Source organism: Lutra lutra, chromosome 9 (genome assembly GCF_902655055.1).
Source record: "Lutra lutra chromosome 9, mLutLut1.2, whole genome shotgun sequence".
NCBI lineage: Eukaryota > Metazoa > Chordata > Mammalia > Carnivora > Mustelidae > Lutra > Lutra lutra.
This window is the reverse complement of record NC_062286.1, coordinates 138,421,501-138,430,933: the sequence shown is the minus strand read 5'-3', so window position 1 is coordinate 138,430,933 and position 9,433 is coordinate 138,421,501.

The following is a 9,433-nucleotide window of genomic DNA, read 5'->3' as shown; positions in this document are numbered from 1 at the left end:
CGGAAGAGATGCCCCAGTTGCCCACATTTCTGCTCAGGTGCTGTCCTGGAGCAAGACTCAACTTTGCACCAGGGACTTTCCAGCTCCAACCCCGCCCCTAGACACGCCTCCAATCATAACCCCAACCGGTCAACCGCGCTCCTAACCCCGCCTCACTTCCAGCCACGCCCCGAGCCCGCTTCGGACAGCGCCTCCAACCACGCATTGACCACGCCCCTAGCCACGCCCCCAGCCCTGTCTCAACCACGCCCCGACAGCCCTGCGATGCCCAGGGCTGCTCCCCCCGGCGCCCTGTGCTAAGAAGGCAGGACCTGCAAACACAATTCTCCCGGGAGAGGTTAGAAGACCAGAAAGTCTGCAGATAGGGTCAAAGGAAGATGCTGAAAGGAGGTTCTGGGGTTGGTCAGGGTCCCCAGCCAACTGAAAGGGTGTGCAGCCCTAGGGACCCAAGGAAGTCGTTTTATAACCTTCGGATTTTGTTTGGTAGAAATCACAATGCTTAACCTTTATAACCCGAGATAGTAATTTTAGAGCAAAAGAGAGAGGCGGAAGCGGATTCCACATGGCGGCAGCCACGATAACCCAACATTTACCGAGTGCTCTGTGCGAGGCATGCTGCCCAGGTGCCAAGACTCTCATTCTCTTTCTCCTGCAACCCCGACAGTCATCTAGCCCTTAGGTATTGTTAGCATTCCCATCATAACGGAAGGAGACTCCCAGCAGTTAAGTAACTTGTTCAAGATTCGCAGCTGGGAGATGGCAGCAGAATCAGAATGCGAAGCCAGGCACTTGGACGGCAGGGGTCCTATTTGGTGGCACTGCCCCAATATAATATATATACCCTGGTATATATATTATATTTTGTGGTATATATATTATATATATGTATTGTGGGCTAGCCTGGTGTTTCCTAAAACCAAAAGATGCAAGTTAAAGCAAAGCATACAGCAGACATCACCTTAGTAAATGAGAAAGGGGTCCCTCAAAAAAGAGCGGCACAGGGCACCTGGGTGGCTCAGTTGGTTAAGACACTGCCTTCAGCTCAGGTCATGATCCCGGATTCCCAGGATCGAGTCCCACATCAGGCTCCAGCTCCACGGGGAGTCTGCTTCTCCCTCTGACCTCCTCCCCTCTCATGCTCTCTCTCTGTGTCTCTCTCAAATAAATAAATAAAATCTTAAAAAAAAAAAAGAGGAGCAGCACAATCTTCTGATCACAGCAACCCCTCCTGCCGCTGACCTTCAGCTTTCAGCCCAGGGGAGCAGGGACTGAACCCGGACTGATGCATGCACACCTGGCCTGCACTGGCTGACTTGCTGGGCACTCGGGGCTGGCCCTGACCCCGAAGGCACTAGCCATCTGGTTAGGGAGACTGGGTAGTGGGATACCGGCCAAGTTCCTTCAGGACTGATTCATCACGTTTGAGCACTAAATCCTGGGGAATTTAGACACTGTCTTGGGCTAAGTAATAGCCATCAAAGATAACAGCACCTAATCTCCGGAACCTGTAAATGCTATCTGATTTGGAAAAAGGATTTCCGCGGGTGTCTTTAGGTTAAGGATTTGAGGGGGATAATCCAGGATTATCCAGGTGGCCCCTAAATGCCATCACAGTGTCCTTGCAAGAGAGAGACAGGGTGGGGTGGGAGATTAAACACGTAAGGGAGAGGAGGAGGCCGCGCGTGAAGACAGGCAGAGTTTGGGGCCGTGTGGCCGCAAGCCAAGGAATGCCGACAGCCACCAGAAGCTGGAGAAGTCAAGATACAAGATTCTTCCCAGAGCACCCTGCGAGCGTGAGGCCCTGCAGACACCCTGCTCTTAGCTCAGTGTATTAATCATGTTTTCTGACTTTGGACTTGTGGTTGAGCGAAAGAATACCTTTCTGTTCAAGGCACTGCGCTGGTAAATGTTTGTTACAGCAGCCAGAAGACTCCCGTGCTGACTAAGAGCAGTGGGGGGACATAGTGGAAAGAGTGTGGGACAAGAAGCCCAGTGTGTGGACTCAAATCCTGGCTCTGTGTTTTAGGGGCCCTGGAGTCATCATTGACACTCGTTTTGCCTCAGTCTGTTCCCTCAAGCAATGGAGAGTGTGTTCTATACTTACATTAGTTGGCACTCCTTTCGTTGCATGTGACAGAACTCCAGCCTCCACTAGCTGAGTAGTAAAAGATGGTAAGCAGGTTTATGACAGGACAGAAGAGAAATGGTGGAGCTAGCTTCAGGCTCAGCTGGATCTAGGGGTTCGAAGGAGCCCTCACTCCTTCTATCCTTACCCCCCTCCCTGTCTTCTGTGTCCTCTCTTGCAAGTTGGTCTCATGCTCTTCTTGTACAGAGAAAATCCTTCCACGTGCCTCAAATTTGATGAAGGTCCGCCTCATTCATATGTCTTCAGAGTGGAACCAGATCCCAGCTAAGTCTCTGACTGGCCAGACTCATAAGACGTGCCTCTGGGGCACCTGGGTGGTTCAGTCGGTTAAGCATCCGCCTTTGATCTGTCATCTATCATGACCCCAGGGTCCTGGGATCAAGCCCTGCATTCAGCTCCCTGCTCAGTGGGAGCCTGCTTCTCCCTCTCCCACTCCCCTGCTTGTGTTCCCTCTCTCACTGTGTCTCTGTCAAATAAATAAAATCTTAAAAAAAAAAAAAAAAGACATGCCTAGCTCCTGGGTCCAATCCCTACAGCCAGGGGAATCAGGCATTCAAGTTGGCCTGGCCCCAGTCATTCGCCAACCTGTGCCACGGGGTGAAGAGTGGCTTATGTCATTGGCAGTGTCCACAAGAACCACACTGATCAAGTGCCCCCAAAGGCAGGGGGCAGGGCACCCTACACAGACATGGGACAGGACGCAGGGCAAACACCAACAATGAACATTCATACCTCATGACTGACAGACGGTTGCAAAGACTGAGTGACAGCAGGTACAGACGTGCTCTGGGAGGCATGAGTGCCCATGACATGTGTGCCATGGATGCCTGGGATCTCAGCCAGCCTGATGCTGCCCATGTGGTCTCAAACTCTCGCTCTCAGCCCCATCACCTACTTCTTCCTCCTCCTTCTTGACAACACTCCCTCCCCCCCACCACCCTCGGGCCTGGCCTGCAGTTGCTAAAACAGGGCAAGGGGAAGCCTGGGCCAGGTGAGCTGCAGTGGCTTTGGGCTCTAGGAGAGCCGAGAAGCGCCAGTTCAGCATGAACCCAACAGAAAGTAGAGAGTCATGAAGATGCTTGGGAAGGAGACATGACATTGAAAAGCCTTACATATGACTTATAGCCGTCATGTAATCAGACCTTTGAATGAGTCCTGGCCTGAGTCCCGGCTGGTGCTACCGAGACAAGCCGCGTTATCACTTATCCTCCCCTGTTGCTGGTTCATCCTACATGACCTTGTAGGGAGTGACACTCAGGACTTCAGGAAAGGGACCCACAGCCACAGGTCTTCATCACCAGGTAGTTTCCAGCTTAGGAGCAACTGTGCTTGGAAATTCCAAGTGTCTTCTCCATTGCCCATGTGAGGAACAGCAGGAGAAATCCATATTTATGGACAAATAATAGTTATTATGAGCCCAGCCTTGTGCCCCAACAAAGCCAGTGCAGCAGCAACCCCAGCCCACATGTGGCTCTTGAGCTCCTGAAATGTGGCCGGTCTGAATTGAGATGAGCCATAGTGCAAAATACACACCAGATTTCAAAACCCTTAGGCCAAATATATACATATGTGTAATTTTTTATTGAAATGGTAATGTTTCTAGAGAAATAAGTAACGTTCAAGTCAATGTCACCTGTTCCCTTTTATGTTTTGAACGTGGCTATCAGGAAAGTTAAAGGTACATATGTGGTTTGCATTATGTTATTGGACAGTGCTGTGCCAGAAGACTCGAGCTTTCTCTTTTTCATAATCAAAGTAACCTACTGTATAAACAAAGAACCCGAGGCTTGGGTAGGCTGAGGGATGGCAAGACCACTAAGGGGACAGTGTTAAGTCCCCAGATTGGTCTGGTTCAAAGGCTGATCTTCTCTGCTCTGCACCAAGCTGTCTATGGGTACTATCAGTCCTGAGGCTTTAGGCTGCAAGTAACAAAGTCCCAAACTCAATCTGATTTAAAAAACAAACAAACAAACAAACAAACAAACAAACAAACACCAGCATTAGGGCACCTGTGTGGCTCAGTCAGTTAAGGGTCTGACTCTCAGTTTTGGCTCAGCATGATTTCAGGGTCCTGGGGTCAAGCCCAGAGTTAGGCTTGGCGCTCAGCGTAGAGTCTACTTGTCCCTCCCCCTCAGCTCCTTCTCTCTCTCTCTCTTTCATAAATAAATAAACAAAATCTTTTTTTAAAATCAGCATTTATTGTCTTATACAAGCAACTCCGAGGTTGGATAAGAGACTTCACTGTATCATCCAGTCCCCAGGACTTTTCACGTTCCCTTCTGCCCCTCTCCACATGTTGGTTCCATCTCAGGTTGTCCAGCCGTGGTCAGTCACCCTTGCAGCTCGGCTCCAAACAACACGGGTTCACACAACAACAGAAAAGTCAACCTTTCTTCCCGGGTATCTTTCTATAGGGGAGGGAAACTTTTCCTAGAAACTCCTTAGAACCTCGTAACTCAAGGTGTTGTCCACCTGCCAGCAGCACCAGCATCTCCTGCGCTCGTCGGATGTGCAGGATCTTGTGTCCCACCCCAGATGGGCTGAGTCAGACTTTTCCACATCTTCACAGGATGCCAGGTAATTCCTGGGCGCATTCCCGCTGGGGCAGCGCTGCCCTAGGAGGCTTCCTCTGAAATCTTAATGGTCACGGCTGCATCATATGCAAATGCCTGTGTTAGCCATTGAGAAGAGGGATGGAATTACCATAACTGATTTAGAACCATCATCATTCACATCCTGGGCTGGGCTGGGCTGGAGAGACACCCCCTGTCCTGAGCACAAAAGGGTAGTCCCTGCTCCCAGGAAAGAAGAGCTGTGTGTGGGTGTGTGGGTACGGTGTGGGGTGCTGAGAATGGAGGCACAATCATAAGGGCAACAATTCCTTGAAGGTCTGGTGTGAAGATTAAATGAGATAAAGAATATACAGTAACTAATACATTCATCCATTATTTCATCCAACATTTTGTTTCAGTATGAGATTCCCTTGGCCCTTGAGGTTGAGGTTACAATGGTACACAGGACGCTCTCCCTACTCTTGTGGGTGGGGCTTACATTCTAATGGGGAAGATGCGGGTGTGGGGGGAAGGAAAATAATAGGATAAATAGCACAATTACAGTTGTGAAAAGTACATGGAGGAAACAAATAGTGCTGAATACAGACCATTGTATTGGGGCAAAAATGTGCATTCTCTGGGCGGGGGAGGGGTGCATTTAAACAGAGACCTAAAGAGTGACAAGAAGCTTACCATTCCCTGACATAGGAGGAGAGGTTAGGAAGGGAGTGATCTCTACAGAGGGGGAACAACATGTGCAAAAGTCCTGGGGCAGGGAGGATCTCGGCAAGTTCAAGAAGTGAATGGTGTCAGGCCTTATTTAGGGCATATGTCCAGCTAGGTTGTCAGGACATCTTTTCTAACATCCTGAGCTTCTCTGATTCCAATTTCAACCTTTACACACTCTGTATGATTTGATGAACCTTGAGCAGCAGGTGTCATGTGGCCCACTCGGGAGTCACTTCTGCTTGTCTCTGCCCCCGTCCCCCTGGAGGAAGCCTCTCTCCCCACCATGTACATGCAACCATGTCACAACCACATTCTGTCATAGGGTACCTGTGGGTCTCCCCATCTGTCTCCCACTGGGCTGGGATTCCCTTGATAATAAGAATGTTTATCTGTTCTCATTTGTATCCCCAGCACCTTGCAGGGACCTGAGACTTGGCAGGTGCTGAGCACAAGTCTGCTGAGTGGATGGTGGACAAGTGAATTGAGACTTAGAGAAGCTGGCTGCTCAGTGCTTGAAGGGACTTCACAAGCTTACCTTGGCCCACACTATGCCTTTGGTTATCAACCCATTTTTCACATCAGAGAACTGAGGGTTAATGAGGTTACAGAATGCCCCCATGCCCCGCAGGGTCGGGGGAGTGGTAAATGTGAACAATACAGCATACCAAACCCTGCTGACTTGTGATGGGCCCCTTGCCTCCATGGTAGCCTCAAGAAAGATTTAAAATCTCTCCATCCCACTCCCCATGGCTGGAAAAGGACCTCTGCCTCCTCGCAGGGATGAGATACGAAGCCAAGGCAAAGAGCAGATAAAACAAGCTCTCCAGAGAACTGATCATCCTGGTTACTCGCATTGGTAAGCTGTGGGGTCCAGTCACAAGCTAGCCCACGCCCATAGCTGACAAGTTGACACCTGTTATAGATGAGAAGTCTCAGGTCCTCCCCATGTGGGCTCCTCCATGGGCTGGTGAGTGTCCTCACAACATGGCAGCTGGCTTCCCGCAGAGCCGGCAATCCAAGAGGAGAGAGCCGGTGGAAAGTTAGGCCTGGAAGTCACATGCCCATCACTTCACCTGTGAGTGTGGCTCCCACTCAAGGGGAGGGCACCAGTCCCTCTTCTGCAGGGAGAGTCAGAGATTTCCAAGATCAGCCATTGGCCTGTCCATTCCTAGCCTAGTGATGGTCATCTGGTTACCACCCATCTTGGTAAACCAGGCGCTCTTTCCTGGGTGCCACCCCATGACCTCAATCTGTGACACTCCCTTTTGTCACAACTGAAGATACATATTGTGTCAACAGTGCCTTCTACCAATGCTTGTGAAGTGGGACCTGAGGTTGAACACCTTCTGGGCTATTCTCTTTTAGGTCGGGACCAGGAGAGAGCTGGGAGAGAAGGAAGCTCTTCATCAACCAATGGAGCTCCCCCCTTCCTTCCCTCCCCACCCATGACATTCCAGGCTGGGAGGTGGCTTCACAGAGAAGCCAAAGACTCAGAGAAGCCAAAGTCTCTGAGAGACTTCTCAGACTTCTTTCTGTCCTCCTCTGTCTTTTGGAGGAGACAGAACTGGACCTGGCTCTTCATCCAAAGAGCCCACATTTCCCAGGCTACCCCTGGCATCGCAACTCCTCCCTGAGCCACAGTGAACATTCACTGCTCTGTGGACCTTAAAAATCAGGACAGTGTCAAGCTGGACCCTTTCAAGCTGCTCGAGGGAGGAACTGATGCAACCTCTCTGGAGGACAATTAGGCAATGGATTTCTTCCTTAAAAAGACACACATCCTCTGGCCCAGCATTCCCACCTCAAATAATCATCCCACAAACATACACCAACTTGTGAGACAGAATATGTTGACAAGGAGAGAGAGGACAGCACTGTTGCCAGTAGCAAGAGACTGGAAACAATTGAATTGTGCATTGACCGGAGCTAGTTACGTGGGTAACGAAACATCCACCCAACAGAATACTCCATCGCTGTTACAAAGAGAATAGGCTCATTTTTGTATGCCGAGTTGGAGAATCTTCAAGATACATTAAGTGAAAGAGCAAGATGGAAGCAGCGCTCCTCATTTGCGATCTATCATTCATACGAGAAAAGAAAATAAGAATATCCTCCTTTTGTGCATGTTTATGCAGTCATAGTGCCTAAATAAGAAACCTGGAAGTACTTACTGAATCATAAGAAACTACCAATTTTTGTCGGCAAAACAAGTAGGTAACTGTGAACAATTTCATATGGGCCAACCCCCCGGTGTCAGTGATTGCTTCTGGGGAGGCCACTGGGTGACTGAAGAACAGAGATGGGGGAAATATCAGTGTAACTTTTCTGCACCTTTGGAATTTTGTACCATGCTCTATGTAATTTTTGTAGCATTTATTTTAAAATAGACCATCAGAGTGTATTATTGAATTAACTGCTTCTAAAGATTGGGAATTCCCATTTTTATCAAGTAAGCAGCAGCGACATTATCCTGCAATTCTATAAAGGCAATATTCTCTTGCCTATTTTTATTCAAAGAGGAAAAATAACTTATTGTCTCAAATTACTTTAATTAAGGGGGGTGGGATCAAACCCAGCAGGGCCTTGTAACGAAGAAGAACCTAAAGGCTGAAGAAGCGTGGGAAGTAAGCCCCCTAAAAAATACTCCAAATGGGGTGGGAACATCAAGGTCCTTGTTCAAGTGCACCTGACCCTGACAGGTGTACCTCGGCATGAGTGGAGCCCCAGACTCTCTGCAGGTGAGTGGGGGTAGCCTAGGGGAGTTCAGGACACCGCAGCCCCTGGGGAGTGCAGGTCTCAGGATGTGTCCATGTGTCTCTGGGGCTCAGAACTCATGTTTACTTGGAGATGGCAGAGGATCCCTGAGTTTGCACCAGTCAGGCAGCCCCAGCTTGTAACGGGCTCACTAAGACACAATGCCCTTTTCGTATATTAAATACCTAAGTTTTCGAAAGTGCAAACACTAAACTTCTACATGTCCATGTTGGAAAATTCGAAATTGCTACTCTGAGTAGTTACATTGACTTAGTTTAAAACGAATGTAAATAGCAGAGTGTAAACAAAAGATCCAAGGGCACGCTCTGAATGAAACACGACACAACCTCTTTCTTGTAATGTGTTCAACATACTCTCATCGGAATGCTCTTCCTGATGGCTTCCATCCCGGTCAGCGAGCGGGACACACGGTGCGGGGGCAAACCGCTACAATGGTGTGGACGTTGGTATTCTGCAGCAAATATTCCAATGCCTCCACCTTTGATCCAGCAATTCTGCTTGAAAACATCTGTCCTGTAGCAAAACTTGGGTGTGCGGATGCAGACATAGGTATGAACCAGGAGGGTCGTGCTGCCATTGACTGTGTTGGGGTAAAAATTGGAAACAGCCCCAGATATCTCTTAATGGGAGGCTTGGTAAGGACGTCCCGACACCTCCATACTCGAATCCGATGCACGAGGGGGAAGCAGAGTGTGGAACACGTGTCAGGATGCCCTGTGGCAGTGTAAGGGAAAGAACAACCTGAGAATCCCACACGGCCACCCCCATCCTGTCCAGTGTCTCTTAGCAGGGCGGTTATAGCTCCCAGGGGACCTGTGACCATCTCAGCAGACTTTTTTAGTTACCGCATCTAGAGGGTGGATGCTACTGGAATCTCGTGGGCAGAGGCCAGGAATCCTGCTAAACACCCCACGATGTACAGGACACCCCACAGCACAGAGAAATGTTTGGCCCCAAACGTCAGTAGCGTGCAATCCCTGACATGTCCTGAATTTTCAGTAAACATTTGTTGAATGAATGATTTATTACTAAAACCAGTGTGTGTCCACATGACACCAAATGGTGAGCAGTGTGAAGAGAGAAATAAGGAATAAGTGTGGGATACTTTTATGTCTTTTTCCCTTTTGTATCGTTAGCTTTTTAAAAAGCCACTTTTATAATGAAAAAGAAAGGAAAGAAGAAAAAAAAAGAAGGAAGGTACAGAGGCAGGGAGTGAGGGAAGGAGAGAGGA